The sequence below is a fragment of the Oncorhynchus kisutch genome, linkage group LG29 (assembly GCF_002021735.2).
Source record: "Oncorhynchus kisutch isolate 150728-3 linkage group LG29, Okis_V2, whole genome shotgun sequence".
NCBI lineage: Eukaryota > Metazoa > Chordata > Actinopteri > Salmoniformes > Salmonidae > Oncorhynchus > Oncorhynchus kisutch.
The window spans coordinates 34,136,171-34,151,137 of NC_034202.2; the positions used below are offsets into that span (position 1 = coordinate 34,136,171).

At 41.8% G+C, this 14,967-nt stretch overlaps 1 long non-coding RNA gene and 1 pseudogene across 1 annotated transcript; both read right to left on the bottom strand.

Moving 5' to 3' along the window:
- Window positions 1-756: 756 nt before the first annotated feature.
- Window positions 757-6,505, bottom strand: LOC109873975 (uncharacterized). Its single transcript, XR_002252652.2, has 3 exons — window positions 6,306-6,505; window positions 2,415-2,524; window positions 757-2,175 (listed from the first exon to the last, which is right to left on the bottom strand). It is a non-coding gene; the product is annotated as an uncharacterized LOC109873975 (long non-coding RNA).
- A 990-nt stretch (window positions 6,506-7,495) lies between these two features.
- LOC109873974 (transmembrane protein 88-like) lies at window positions 7,496-14,442 on the bottom strand (annotated as a pseudogene).
- Window positions 14,443-14,967: the final 525 nt, after the last annotated feature.

Here is a 14,967-nt window from a genome sequence, read left to right on the forward strand (position 1 = left end):
GGCGTCCGTCCACCGGAGGGTCAATGAGGTAACATACCGATTACAGCTTCCCACTAACTACCGGATCTCACCCTCTTTTCACGTTTCCCTCTTCAGGCCTGTAGGTCCTGGTCCCCTGGCTGATACCGTCTCCCATGACAAACCTCCGTCTCCCCTGGACATTGAGAGAAGCCCCGCCTATGCCGTCAGATTCCTCCTGGACTCCGAAGGTCGTGGGGGTCGGCTCCAGTACTTGGTTGACTGGGAGGGGTATGGTCCAGACGAGCGGTGTTGGGTTCTGGTGGATGACATTCTAGATCCCAACATCATCCGAGATTTCCACCTTCGCCATCCAAAACGGCCCGCTCCTCGCCCTGTTGGCCGTCCCCCAGGCCGGCATTGTCCTGCGGCTGGAGCCGTGCGCCATGGGGGGGGGGTACTGTCACATCTTCTCCCGCTCTGGCGCTCTACGTCGTCGGCCCACTAACCACCTGTCCTGGCAACCCATCAGTACGCACACCTGGCAACCATCATTAGGCACAGCTGCGCCCCATCATTAGGCTCACCCTGACCTCATCACTACCCATTATCTAGCACGCCGTTGTATTACCCATCAGTCAGTATTGTTATTGTTTTCTTGTTCAGACGCTACTCCTTTTGTATTCACTCTATGCTCCTCACCGACTGCACCTGCTTCCTGCGTCTTCGTTACAGCTGTTATAATTTGCTATGATGATGAAACAGGTAAATGTATAAAACAGGCAATTGGATCAGAAAGTTATTTGATTTCCATGTTTATTAAGATCTGTAGTACACCTCACAGCTAGTCTGGGTACCAGAGACAGCAACCAGGCTACCTTAGGCTCTGAGACACCTGCTTCATGTTAGTTATGACTATAGTGTTACCAAATATACTGAATAGATGCTTATCTCTAAAGGTTTGATACATACCATGTTACGTGTGTGCCAATTACCATTGCTTATTGCCTTTTGTTTTACAGTAGTTTGTTTTACTGTTGTTTTACTGTAGTTTGTTTTATAGTAGTATTTCTCCAGGGAAGTAACCAAGATCTCCTCTTCTTTCTTCTTTCTATCTGATATGCATTACGTAAATAACCCTTTGCCATCCTCGTATGTAAAACACGTGTCTTGGTGCCAAGACACTGGTTAAAGTGTTAATCTTTAACCAGTGTTTACAGTCTGTCTGCCATAAAGGCCTGCTTGTTAAGTACATCCCCAGTGTTACCAACATACACAGTCTTACTCTGAAAACGTTTGAAAGGATGCGATAGGATAACAGAGATCATGTGCCGAACTAGAAAGACACATTAGAAAGGGTTACATAATCAAACGGCAAAAACATTTATTTGCAGCTATATAAAACTATTTTAAAAGTCACTTGTCACATTACTAGCAATGTAGCATTAGTCTTTTGTTGATTATTTCATAGCAACAATACAAATAGAATATAAAGTGTCAGTAATCATTGACAGTTATTATTACATTCATCGTATAGCTGTGTATTAGTTATGGCCAGTCTACAACCCTAGTTTCTAGATGGGATTTTACAGAAAATGGACCATTACAAAACATGCCCCAAAAAATATGCAAAACCATTAGGTGTATAGCAGACACACGTACACAGCTTTGACCCTAGAACAATAAATAAAGTGACAAATGTTAAAACGACAGGAAAACAAGAAGAATGCACTTCAAGGTAATAGTGTAAACAAAGATTCTCAACCCCTATCTAAAAGTGTTTTCTCCCATCCGTCAAATATGTTCTAATGTCTATCAGATAGTTCTCAGTAGTGCTTCTCAGCCTCCATCTTTAGTCAAGCACCTATCTCAAACCTTCAGCTGAACTAAGCTCCTCAAATGCAAACAAGAACAGTTTTCTGACCATTTTATGTTTGACCATCATTTTAGTATTCTTCTGTCCAGACACGATCATTGAAGAACTGGGATACTGTCTGTTGTAAGACAAAGATGCTTCTGAGCAGACAGTCTTTGAGGGGTGTTTTTGCAGCAGGGGTTGGAGGTTGGGGGCTCAGTAGGTGGTGTCTATAACGTTGCCCTCCATCTGATGTCTGTAGGCCACTCTTGCCTTGTGGGAAAAGTAGACAACTCCTCCTCCAGCACCATCACTGGCATAGGTTGACTGGGCAAACTGGGGCTCTGTCTCAATGGATGGAACTGGAAGGGAGGAGAGAGGACATAATTAAAAACCCATTAACTTTACATTAATACGGACATTAATCTATCTTGGTAAGTCACATCCCCATATTGTACTACTACTGATGTTGATGAACTGTCAAAGGGTTTTCAGTCCAACATTACATTCCAAATAAAATAGTGTTTCGCTTTTTGAAAATAGTGCCTCTGAAAAAATCTAAACAAAAAAGCATCCCACTCCAGCAAAAACTGTAGCCTACCCTCTTTAGGGAGGCAGTCTCTGCCCTTGACCTTGTCTTTACACCTCTTGTACCAGGGAAAACACTGGAGAACCTTCACACCCATTGGTGCAGCAGCTAGAGGAGCCAGTCTGAAAAGAGAGAACAAGGATTCTGTTATTTAAAAGAAGCATTAACACTAGGTACTCCATAACTCAGCAGGATATGATCAAGAACTTGAACAATCATATTGCATTATGTGCTCTGTTTCTCACAAAATAAATGATGTGCCTTGTTAAGGGAATGTTAGAGCTACTCATCCCTCTTCTGAATTACACCAGCAAAATTGAGTTATTATCCATTTCTAAAACTGACACACTCCAAATGTGTAATTGTGGTTTGGGTGTAGGACTATAATTTTTCTGTTTGAGAGAGAGAGAGAGAGAGAGAGAGACAGTAGCTAAAGGGTATTTTCTTCCTTGTCCTTAATGTTTGGGACCCTGGAGGCAGGCGGTGAACCATTTAGATTATTACTTCCAGCTATGACAGAAGATCAAATAGATGCATGTTAAAAACAGGCACTTCATCAAAGGGAGCTTTTAAATGATGTAAGTTACATATTCACAATCAGTGACCCAAATCTCTGTCTGGCTTTGTGCTGGAGACACAGGCCAAAAAAGTCCCATCTAACAGACATAATCTGTGCCTACTTATACAGTCTCATTCTACTTTTCTGTTTACATTATGCAACTATGTTGTGACAGCAAGAAGTCAATGTCACAGAGCAAATATTGAGTCTACACATCTTCTTATGAAAGTTGATTTGCAATAGTAAAGTTAATTTGTATCCTAAGCTTCAGGTCTGCTTAGGTCAGTGTTTCTGGCTGTTATACGCTTAACATGTCTCTAGGGAATTGTGAGAACAAACCAACAAGCTCAACTAATCTCCTTTACAGCATAGGACTTCTATGTCACCTGCTAGGTAAAAGGTAACCCCAGTCATGGTAAGCCCAGACATGGTAACCCCAGTCATGGTAACCCTAGTCATGGTAACCCTAGTCATGGTAACCCCAGTCATGGTAACCCTAGTCATGGTAACCCCGGGCATGGTGACCCCGGTCATGGTGACCCCAGTCATGGTGACCCTAGTCATGGTAACCCCAGGCATGGTAACCCCGGTCATGGTAACCCCGGTCATGGTGACCCATACATGCCCAACTAAGCTGTTATTGCATGTGTAAAAAATGCAGTCCTGCTCCACCCACAGTCCCTTCAGTTTCCCTTAAGTCCCGTTAGTTTGGCTGCTCAGTCTACCTAAGATTTCGCTTACCCATCATAGCCCTGCAATTCCCTTGGAAATGCGCATCTGGACTCCGCACCCACCCGCTCAGTGTTATTGTCATCAGAAGGGAGAAGACCAATGTTTCTGAGGACTTGTTGTTGTCCACAGTAACACAAATGTCTGAATGTTGTGCGTGCATCGAAATGTAAGTTGTAGGGGAGTTATTGGGGTTTTTACATGCTGTGTAACAATAGGTAATTACCACTAATTACTTACTGTTACTTTGATAGCTTTTAGACACATGTCCTACAGTATGGCTGTTACTATTCTTTAATGTCAGAGTTGCCAATACTACTTTGCCTATTGTTTATCGTATGTAGTATTATTCCATACTATTAGTGCTATTGCATTGGTTGCACAAGTACTTTTGTAGAAGTGGTTTAATTGTTGTATTGGTAAGCAGTCTTTTGCATGCACACGCTACCACAGCGTTTTCCATAGTAGCCTGTATTAAGGTGTTTTATTGTGTTGCCATGGGTGAGCTTCTAGAGTCATCTTAGACAGTTCTTGGAGCTTGCTCATGCGGAGAATAATTTAGGACCCTGTGGCGCCAGGGCAGAACTGATAAGGTTGCAGATTTGCACACGAGGCTGTCGAGAAAGGGTGCTATAAATTTTGACCCTTTGTCAATCCAAATAATTGGCTTCTCTCTCTCCAAGAGGGGACTGTTTAAGTTTATATTGATGCTGTGTTTATTGGCCTTTATAGACATGTTATAAGTATAATGCCATTTGCCATTTACTCATGTACATACAGTGCCTTTGGAAAGTATTCAGACCCCTTGACTTTTTCCACATTTTGTTATGTTACAGCCTTATTCTAAAATTGATTCAATTGTTTTTTTTCTCTCATAAATCTACACACAATACCACATAATGGCAAAGCAAAAACATTTTAAAATAAATTCCTGCTAATTTACAATAATACAAAAATGTAATATCACATTTACATAAGTATTGAGACCCTTTACTCAGTACTTTGTTGAAGCACCTTTGGCAGGGATTACAGCCTCGTGTCTTCTTGGGTATGACGCTACAAGCTTGGCACACATGTATTTGGGGAGTTTCTCCCATTCTTCTCTGCAGATCCTCTCAAGCTCTGTCAGGTTAGATGGGGAATGTTGCTGCACAGCTATTTTCAGGTCTCTCCAGAGATGTTAGAACGGGTTCAAGTCCGGGCTCTGGCTGGGTCACTCAAGGACATTCCGAGACTTGTCCCGAAGCCACTCCTGCGTTGTCTTGGTTGTATGCTTAGGGTCTTGTCCTGTTGGAAGGTGAACCTTTGTCTCAGTCTGAGGTCCTGAGCACTATGGAGCAGGTTTTCATCAAGGATCTCTCTGTACTTTGCTCTGTTTATCTTTGCGTCAATCCTGACTAGTCTCCCAGTCCCTGCCGCTGAAAAACATCCCCACAGCATGATGCTGCCACCACACTTCACCGTAGGGATGGTGCCAGGTTTCCTCCAGACGTGACGCTTGGCAGTCAGGCCAAAGAGTTCAATCATGGTTTCATCAGAGCAGAGAATCTTGTTTCTCATGGTCTGAAGGTCTTTGGGTGCCTTTTGGCAAACTCCAAGTGTCATGTGTCTTTTACAGAGGAGTGGCTTCCATCTGGCCACTCTACCATAAAGGCCTGATTGGCAGAGTGCTGCAGAGATGATTGTCTTTCTGGAAGGTTCTCCCATCTCCACAGAGGAACTGAAGAACTCTGGCAGAGTGACCATCGGGTTCTTGGTCACCTCCCTGACCAAAAACCCTTCTTCCCTGATTCCTCAGTTTGGCTGGGCGGCCAGATCTAGAAAGAGTCTCGGTGGCTCCAAACTTTTTCCATTTAAGACTGTTGGAGAGGCTACTTGTTCTTGGGGACCTTCAATACTGCAGACATTGTTCGGTACCCTTTCCCAGATCGGTGCCTTGACACAATCCTGTATTGGAGCTCTACGGATATTTGTGTGCCTTTCCAAATCATGTCCAATCAAGTTGTAGAAACATCTCAAGGATGATCAATGGAAACAGGATGCACCGGAGCTCAATTTTGAGTCTCATAGCAAAGGGTCTGAATACTTATGTAAGTACAATTTTATCAATTTGCAAAAATGTCTAAAAACCTGTTTTCGCTTTGTCATTACAGGATATTGTGTGTTGATTGCTGAGGATTTAAAGCAACAAAATAGGAAAAACGCCAAGGGAGATGAATACTTTTGCAAGGCACTGTAAGTATATAGCGGGTGAGGGCATTCACATCCAACAGCTCAAAGGGGAGAGGGCAAACGAGCCAACCGTTTTTACGTGGTCCTTGTACCCGGATTTAGTGACCAACAGGGTATTATTACATGATCATTCATTTCTCCGGATTTTGTGAACAATAGTTTTTACAGCGTGAGTGTTTTCCTACATCCATTTCAGTTTGTGCCCTCAATTCTGACATAATTTTGGCCTAATGAGGCTACAAAGTGGGTTCCATATCAACGACTTCACATAGGCCAATCAATAAAAAAGGTTATAACAACACAATACTAAATGTGAAAACTAAATATTGAAAACGCCAAGGACGTCTTGGCGCTATTGAATAGTAAAAGTGGTTATAACTCACCTGGAAATCAAAGATCAAAAAGGTATGAATTTATAGTAAGTTTTGTAGTGAGTTTGTTTCTTTAGAATTCTCCTAGAAATTGTATAATTTGCTTCCGGTTTGATGTCTCGAGGCAGTCAGAGCTCATTCCCCTGACAAATGATGGTGTATAAGCAACCTGCCTTGTAGCGCGTCTGTCACTCTCCCTTTGATACAGCAAGAGCATGGAAATTTTCCACTGTCGACTCCGCGTCTTTAAATAGATAATCCTTCAGCGTGTGGCCACAACACAAAACAAGCCTCCCTTGCCCTCTGACCCCGCCCCTGCATTTACTGTATGCGTGTGTTGGCAACTTGGCATGGAAGTTAATAGATTTCCAGTGAATTGTTGCTGTGTTCTCTTACAGTGTTGGGGTATGGAAAGCCCATTTAACACATATTCATAGAATATTTGATATCAATAATTGTATTTTTTTATACCAATACTTGCATTTTTTATATCAATAATTTGAATTATTGATATACGAAATTCTTGCCTACTTCACCCATATTTTATTTTATTTGAGCAAAAAAGTATAGTGTGTAGTTCCAGTAGTCCTACTTAGCTACACCACTGCATGGCAAAAATGTAATTCACTGCTGAAAACACTACCAAGATTTTAGTTAGTTCTACTACCAACAACAAGCTACTGCAAAATGTAGTTAAAAATTTAAATACATGTATTTCACTACTCCCCAACACTATTCCCTTTTTAACTGTCAAACAAGGACATGGTGATCCAATTGGCAAGGGATGCTATGTTAGTCAGTCAAGATGATGTGTTTACCCACACTATGTAAAACATTTTATTGTATCTCCACATGGTAACATTTTCTACAAATGTCATCATTCTATTCAAGCCAGACAAGTGAATACAAGCAAACCCTTCCAGTTACTGAGTGAAGTTATGCTATAAAAGCATTTTGATTCTGTATAACATATTTCTATGATGTTCTTACTTGGAATTAATATGTCATTAAAACTTTGATTAAAGAGTCAACATTTGACAGCTGCCATATGGCATCAGAGAGATAGTAGCCTTGGTAACCCACAGGTTTGTGAGGTGATGTAATGGCAGTTGGAATCTCGTGCTCCACTAGAGGGAGATGTTGTCATTTCATGCCAGAGAGAAACTGATTCACTTGTAGTTATTTCTAGAAGACAAAACACCTTTTCTGATATAATGGAAATATTTTATTCTAAACAAACATAATTTATTAACAGTACAGGATAATTCAACATAAAAAACAAACATAATAACAAATAATTGCAGTGCAGTTAAGGTGGTATTTGATAGTACTTCATGTAGCATACTTATGTTTTTACAGCTTCACCTTTGCTCTCTGCAATCTACAAACCAAAATCAAATCAAATCAAATCAAATTTATTTATATAGCCCTTCGTACATCAGCTGATATCTCAAAGTGCTGTACAGAAACCCAGCCTAAAACCCCAAACAGCAAGCAATGCAGGTGTAGAAGCACGGTGTATTGTAAGATCCACCTCCACACCACCACCACCCCAAGACTCATAGGCATATTGTAACTGTGTCCATAAACATAATCTCCACGAGTCCACACCTCAACTTTCCCTACTACCCTCATGCCCTGTTTTTTCCTTTCCTTCACATTTCTTCCCTCCCTGCTCAAGGTAGAAGTTGCCTCTATCTACAGATCTAGGATCAGATTACTTGATCCCCAATCCTAACCTTAACCTTAAGAGGGAAGAAAATGTTATCTGACCCTGCATCATTGGTTAGGGTCAACATATCCCTCCCCTCACACCCACACACTGCCTTTGTCCTCCCCCTCTGTGGCCCCATACTGGCCGCAGCAGCCTCCTCCACGTTGGCGCGAGGCAGGCAGGTTCTTGTAGATGGCCCTGCTGTAGGGGATGAAACAGAGGCCCAGTTGGAGGTGGCGGGCCAGGCGACAGTAGGCAGCCAGAGCCAGGACCAGGAGGGGGGTGACCAGGATGAAGCACACCACCAGCAGGGCCACACAGCCACCATCATCCAGCAGGTCTGAACAGTACAGGGACGTGCCATTGGGTTGCACCTGGGGACGAGAGGGACGAGAAATGGTTAATGGTGTGAAACCATCTAACACACACACACACACACACTTTAAAACTACTCATTATGTGTCACACAGCAATGCTCAGGTCAGGACTCATGCTCTCTCTCCCTGTATGTCTCCGACTCTCCCCTCTATCTCTTTCTGGCACACACAGACTTTCTTCCTGGATGTCAGTCTTACCGTAGAGTGACATAGGAAGCCAAACACAACCATGACCAGCGCTGGGGTCATGATGGTGCCGAACACGATACTGACCAGCGTACTGTTGACCAGCGCGATGATCAGGTTCTGAGCCGCCACCAGTACTGAGCACGCCCAGCAGTCCAGAGAGCCTCTCAGCTCCAGAGGGGCGTCCGTAGCCCCCGTCACGCTGCCCGCTACTGAGTGGCACCACCACCCCTGACCCCCCCGTGGGCGACCCTGGCACAGAGGTCACAGAGCCTGTGTTCTGGAGGTGGAATTGCAGTGAAGACAGAGGTTCCCCATTGTTAATGTGATGCAGCTGGGTGATGCCGTTCTCCAGGGTCCGGTTCCTCGGCAGACTCATCCTCCCTAGGCCTTCGGAAAACAAAATGATAGTGTTATTAATTCAGTAATTTATGTGTCTGTCATACAATTTCATAATCATCATTGCTAGTGGTAGTGCAGTTAATTATGGGCCAAGTGGTATAGCGCAGGCCTGTTACTGCTCTTCTGTTAGGGAGCCTTATAGTGCTTGCAGTTACAGTGCCTTCAGAAAGTACTCACACCCCTTGACTTTTTCCACATTTTGTTGTTTTACAAAGTGGGATTCAAATGGATTTAATTGTCATCATTTGTCAATGATCTACAGAAAATACTCTGTAATGTCAATGTGGAAGAACTTTTTAAACATTTGTATAAAAAAAAAATGGAAATAAAACATGAATATTTCTTGATTACATAAGTATTCAACCCCCTGAGTCAATACATGTGAGAATCACCTTTGGCAGCGATTACAGCTGTGAGTCTTTCTGGGTAAGTCTCTAAGAGCTTTGTACACCTGTATTGTACAGTACTTGCACATTATTATTAAAACAATTTGAGCATACCTATAACATGATGCAGCCACCACCATGTTTGAAAGTGTGAAGAGTGGTACTCAGTGATGTGTTATGTTTAGGGCAAATCCAACACAACGCTTTGTATTCAGTGCATAATGTTCCTTTCTTTGCCACATTTTTATGCAGTTTTACTTTAATGCCTTATTGCAAAGCTGATGCATGTTTTCTTCTGTACAGGCTTCCTTCTTTTCACTCTGTCAATTAGGTTAGTATTGTGGAGTAACTACAATGTTGTTGATCCATCCTCAGTTTTTTTCTATCACAGCCATTAAACTCTGTAACTGTTTTAAAGTCAACATTGACGTCATGGTGAAATCCTTGAGAGGTTTCCATCGTCTCCGGCAACTGAGTTAGGAAGGACGCCTGTATCTTTGTAGTGACTGGGTGTATTGATACACCATCCAAAGTTTAATTCATATCTTCATCATACTCAAACGGATATTCAATGTCTGCTTTTTTTAACCCATCTACCAATAGCAGCCCTTCTTTGTGAGGCATTGGAAAACCTACCTGGTCTTTGTGGTTGAATCTGTGTTTGACATTCACTGTTCAACTGAGGGACCTTACAGATAATTTTATGTGTGGGGCACAGAGATGAGGAGGTTAAACACTATTATTGCACACAGAGAGAGTCTATGCAACTTTGTATATGACTTGTTAAGCACATTTTTACTCCTGAACTTATTTAGGCTTGCCATAACAAATGGGATGAATACTTATTGACTCAAGACATTTCAGCTTTACATTTCTAATTCATTTGTAAAAATGTTTAAACAACACAATTCCACTTTGACGTTATGGGGTATTGTGTGTAGGCCTGCGACACAACATCTCAATCAAAATGTGGAAAAGGTCAAAGGGTATGAATACTTTCTGAAGGCACTGTACAGTCGTGGCCAAAAGTTTTGAGAATGACACAAATATACATTTTCACAAAGTCTGCTGCCTCAGTTTGTATGATGGAAATTTGCATATACTCCAGAATGTTATGAAGACTGATCAGATGAATTGCAATTCATTGCAAAGTCCCTCTTTGGCATGCAAATGAATTGAATCCCCCCCAAAACATTTCCATTGCATTTCAGCCCTGCCACAAAAGGACCAGCAGACATCTTGTCAGTGATTCTCTCGTTAACACAGGTGTGAGTGTTGACAAGGACAAGGTTGGAATACACTCTGTCATGCTGATTGAGTTCGAATAACAGACTGGAAGCTTCAAAAGGAGGGTGGTGCTTGGAATCATTGTTCTTCCTATGTCAACCATGGTTACCTGCAAGGAAACACGTACTGTCATCATTGCTTTCCACAAAAAGGGCTTCACAGGCAAGGATATTGCTGCCAGTAAGATTGCACCTAATTCAACTGTCGTGTCTTTGGCTATGCCGGATTAAGTGATATGACATACTATTCTATAAAATAATTTCTCTGTAATTAATATTTCCTGATTGAACTAATCATGTAAATGTAATTAACTAGATAGTCGGGCACCACAAAATAATATTTATAGAGCGGTTATCTTCCGAATAAACTCTTAAAGACCTAGTAATATTTTACATCAATAGCAGTCAATATTAATCGCCATCTTAATTCAGTCTCATCTGAAAGTTGCAAAATCTTAGTTATCTGCACGAACCCTGGCTAACAAGTTGAATCAGCAAAACAAAATTGGGTTAAATTATTTATTTACTAAATACCTAACTAATCACACAGAATTACACGTACACATAATTAAATCATAACTTGATTACAAATTACATTATAAAGGAAAACGTCCCTAGCGGGCGGAACAGATATGACAGCTTGTTACACAAAAGAAAAGGGGCTGGGTGAAAGTGAAAGAGCGGGAAGACTGAGGAACAAAGGGCGAAGCTGTGCTATCGTAAATACAGTATCTTATGCATTCTAAATTACCGCCCATTTGGAAAAGGAAAATGCAATAAATATTTACTCTGAGCTGCGCTTCAGTAGGTTGGTGGTAGATGGAAGGCTGTGTTGCCAAACCGAGTCCTTTGAAGAATGTCTCTGGTGGTCGATTGGATACGTTGTAGTAACGTCGTTGTGTGATAGACGGGATACGCTGTCTGTTCCTTCCTAACCCTTGTTTGCATCTGCTGTTGCTAACTCAACGGCTAGGAGGTGTCACTTCTGTAGTGAATAAGAGTTCAAAGTTCATACCATTCGCAACCAAAGCTCACGCTGATATTGGCTTCGTTCTGTAATTATTATCTAAACCATTCTGACATCGGACCGTCGTCCTCACGTCCTCGGAACAGGAGGTTACATTGTCGTCAAGGGCTTATATAGGAAGGGAGAGGTGGGTGTGTTTGGAAAGTTTTATAGCCCATGTCCATTCACAGGTGCGGGCCACTGATTGAGCAGAGCCCTAACCTTATGAAAACCCAAATCTCACATTTTAAAATCACATTTCATCCCATCACGAATAATTTCATATTCAAACATTTAAATTGAACAACAATTCCATGTGAATCCGTTAACTCTGATGTGTAGACTTTCCACTGTAGAGTTTATGTCATCTTTTCATTGGTGAGAATGTCTCAGATGACAACCGAACTGACATCATATTCATTAAGTACCACCACATATGTTTCATTGGTCGGATTACCAGAATATAGTTCATTTCCCCCCACCTTCTGATGTTCCCAGAATCTCTATATTAACCAAAGGTTTTGCAAATGTAACATCAGTAGGGTAGAGAGAGGAAAAAGGGGGGAAGAGGTATTTATGACTGTCATAAACCTACCCCCAGGCCAACGTCATGACACAACCATTTATCAGATCATCAGAAACTTCAAGGAGAGCTGTTCAATTGTTGTGAAGAAGGCTTCAGGGCGCCCAAGAAAGTTCAGCAAGCACCAGGACCGTCTCCTAAAGTTGATTCAGCTGTGGGATCAGGGCACCACCAGTACAGAGCTTGCTCAGGAAGGGCAGCAGGCAGGTGTGAGTGCATCTGCACACACAGTGAGGCACAGACTTGTGGAGGATGGCCTGGTGTCAAGAAGGGCAGCAAAGAAGCCACTTCTCTCCAGGAAAAACATCAGGGACAGACTGATATTCTGCAAAAGGTACAGGGATTGGACTGCCGAGGACTGGGGTAGTCATTTTCTCTGATGAATCCCCTTTCCGATTGTTTGGGGCATCCAGAAAAAAACTTGTCCGGAGAAGACAAGGTGAGCTCTAACATCAGTCCTGTGTCATGCCAACAGTAAATCATCCTGAGACCATTCATGTGTGGGGTTGCTTCTCAGCCAAGGGAGTGGGCTCACTCATAATTTTGCCTAAGAACACAGCCATGAATAAAAAATGGTACCAACACATCCTCCGAGAGCAACTTCTCCCAACCATCCAGGAACAGTTTGGTGACGAACAATTCCTTTTCCAGCATGATGGAACACCTTGCCAGAAGCCAAAGTGATAACTAAGTGGCTCGGGGAACAAAACATTGATATTTTGGGTCCATGGCCAGGAAACTCCCCAGACCTTAATCCCATTGAGAACTTGTGGTCAATCCTCAAGAGGCGGGCGGACAAACAAAACCCCACAAATTCTGACAAACTCCAAGCATTGATTATGAAAGAATGGGCTGTCATCAGTCAGGATGTGGCCCAGAAGTTAATTGACAGCATGTCAGGGCGGATTGCAGAGGTCTTGAAAACGAAGGGTCAACACTGCAAATATTGACTCTTTGCATCAACTTCATGTAATTGTGAATAAAAGCCTTTGACACTTATGAAATGCTTGTAATTATACTATACTAGAATTCCATAGTAACATCTGACAAAAATATCTAAAGACACTGAAGCAGCAAACTTTGTGTCATTCTCAAAACCTTTGGCCACGACAGTAGATAGATGGGGAGCCTGATAATGGATCCCCTTTACACACAGGAATCTGTTTGGCATGCCCCTATTTCAATAATAGATTGAAATATAAGCCTCTGAATGTCATTGCATTAAAGTGAGGGTAGCTAAGTTTCCTAAAGTACAGTGGTGAGAGGTGCAGAAAGTAAACACAGATAACTACACAACTCTGGGAGGGAGGAAATGGACTTCCCTTGGCCCCACCCCCAGTCTCCTGGATGACTACAGACCCAGAACAATGAGACCCCCCCCACCCCACCCTCTTCAAAACCCCCATCTAAGAAACCTTCTTCCGCTAATTTTAAACGTCAACATCCTTTTGTTGATTGGATTTTAACTGAAAACTGATCATTGTAATGGTTTATTTCATTTATTTCACCAAACTTTCATAAATGTTCAGTTGACTTTAGCAGTGGGGTGGGACCTCAGGCACAATGTGTCATGGTCACATGCCCTCAGATCTAATCTGATACTATAACTGTTGTTATTAAGATGAAGGTAGCATGTGCAGGTTTGACCAGCATGTATAACCTCTCATAGAACATCATGGGAAAAAGGGTTCATGGATTGAAATTGTCACGTCCTGACCTTAGTTCCTTTTTTATGTCTCTATTTTAGTTTGGTCAGGGCGTGAGTTGGGGTGGCATTCTATGTTTTGTTCTGTGCGTTATATTTCTGTGTTTGGCCTGGTATGGTTCCCAATCAGAGGCAGCTGTCTATCGTTGTCTCTGATTGAAGACCATACTTAGGTAGCCTGTTCCCACCTGTGTTTGTGGGTAGTTGTTTTCCGTTTCAGTGTTTGCACCATGCGGGACTGTTTCGATTTTCATTTATTCTCTTGTTCTTTTGTATTTAGTGTTCAGTTAATAAAAGGACATATGAACACGTACCACACTGCACCTTGGTCCTCAACTTCTTCCACCAACAGCCGTTACAGAAATAGTTACTTTTCCATTCAGTCTTCATATGAACCAAGCAAAGAAGGGGGTGTATTAAAAACCTTCCAATAAAGTATTTAAAAAAAAATTAATACCGCAAATGAAAGATAAACATCTTGTTAATCTACCCATGGTGTCCGATTTCAAAAATGATTTACAGCGAAAGCACAACATATGATTATGTTAGCTCATAGCCAAGTAAAAAAAAACACAGCCATTTTCTCAGCCAAAGAGAGGAGTCACAAAAAGCAGAAATATAGATAAAATGAATCACTAACCTTTGATGATCTTCATCAGATGACACTCATAGGACATCATGTTACACAATACATGTATGTATAATCTTAGTTTACATTGACACGTTACGTGCAGTAATGTTTTGATTTCAAAACATCCAGGGATTTTGCAGAAATACTCATAATAAACATTGATAAAAGATGCACGTGTTATTCACAGAATTAAAGATAGACTTATCCTTTATGCAACCCCTGTGTCAGGGCGCTCAGTACCCAATTCAGCCAAAGAAAACTCTGTCATTTTGGAGTCAACATTAGTTCGAAAAAACACTATAAACACTATAAAACACTATAAATATTCACTTACCTTTGATGATCTTCATCAGAAGGCACTCCCAGGAATCCCAGTTTGACAATACATTTGTTCCATA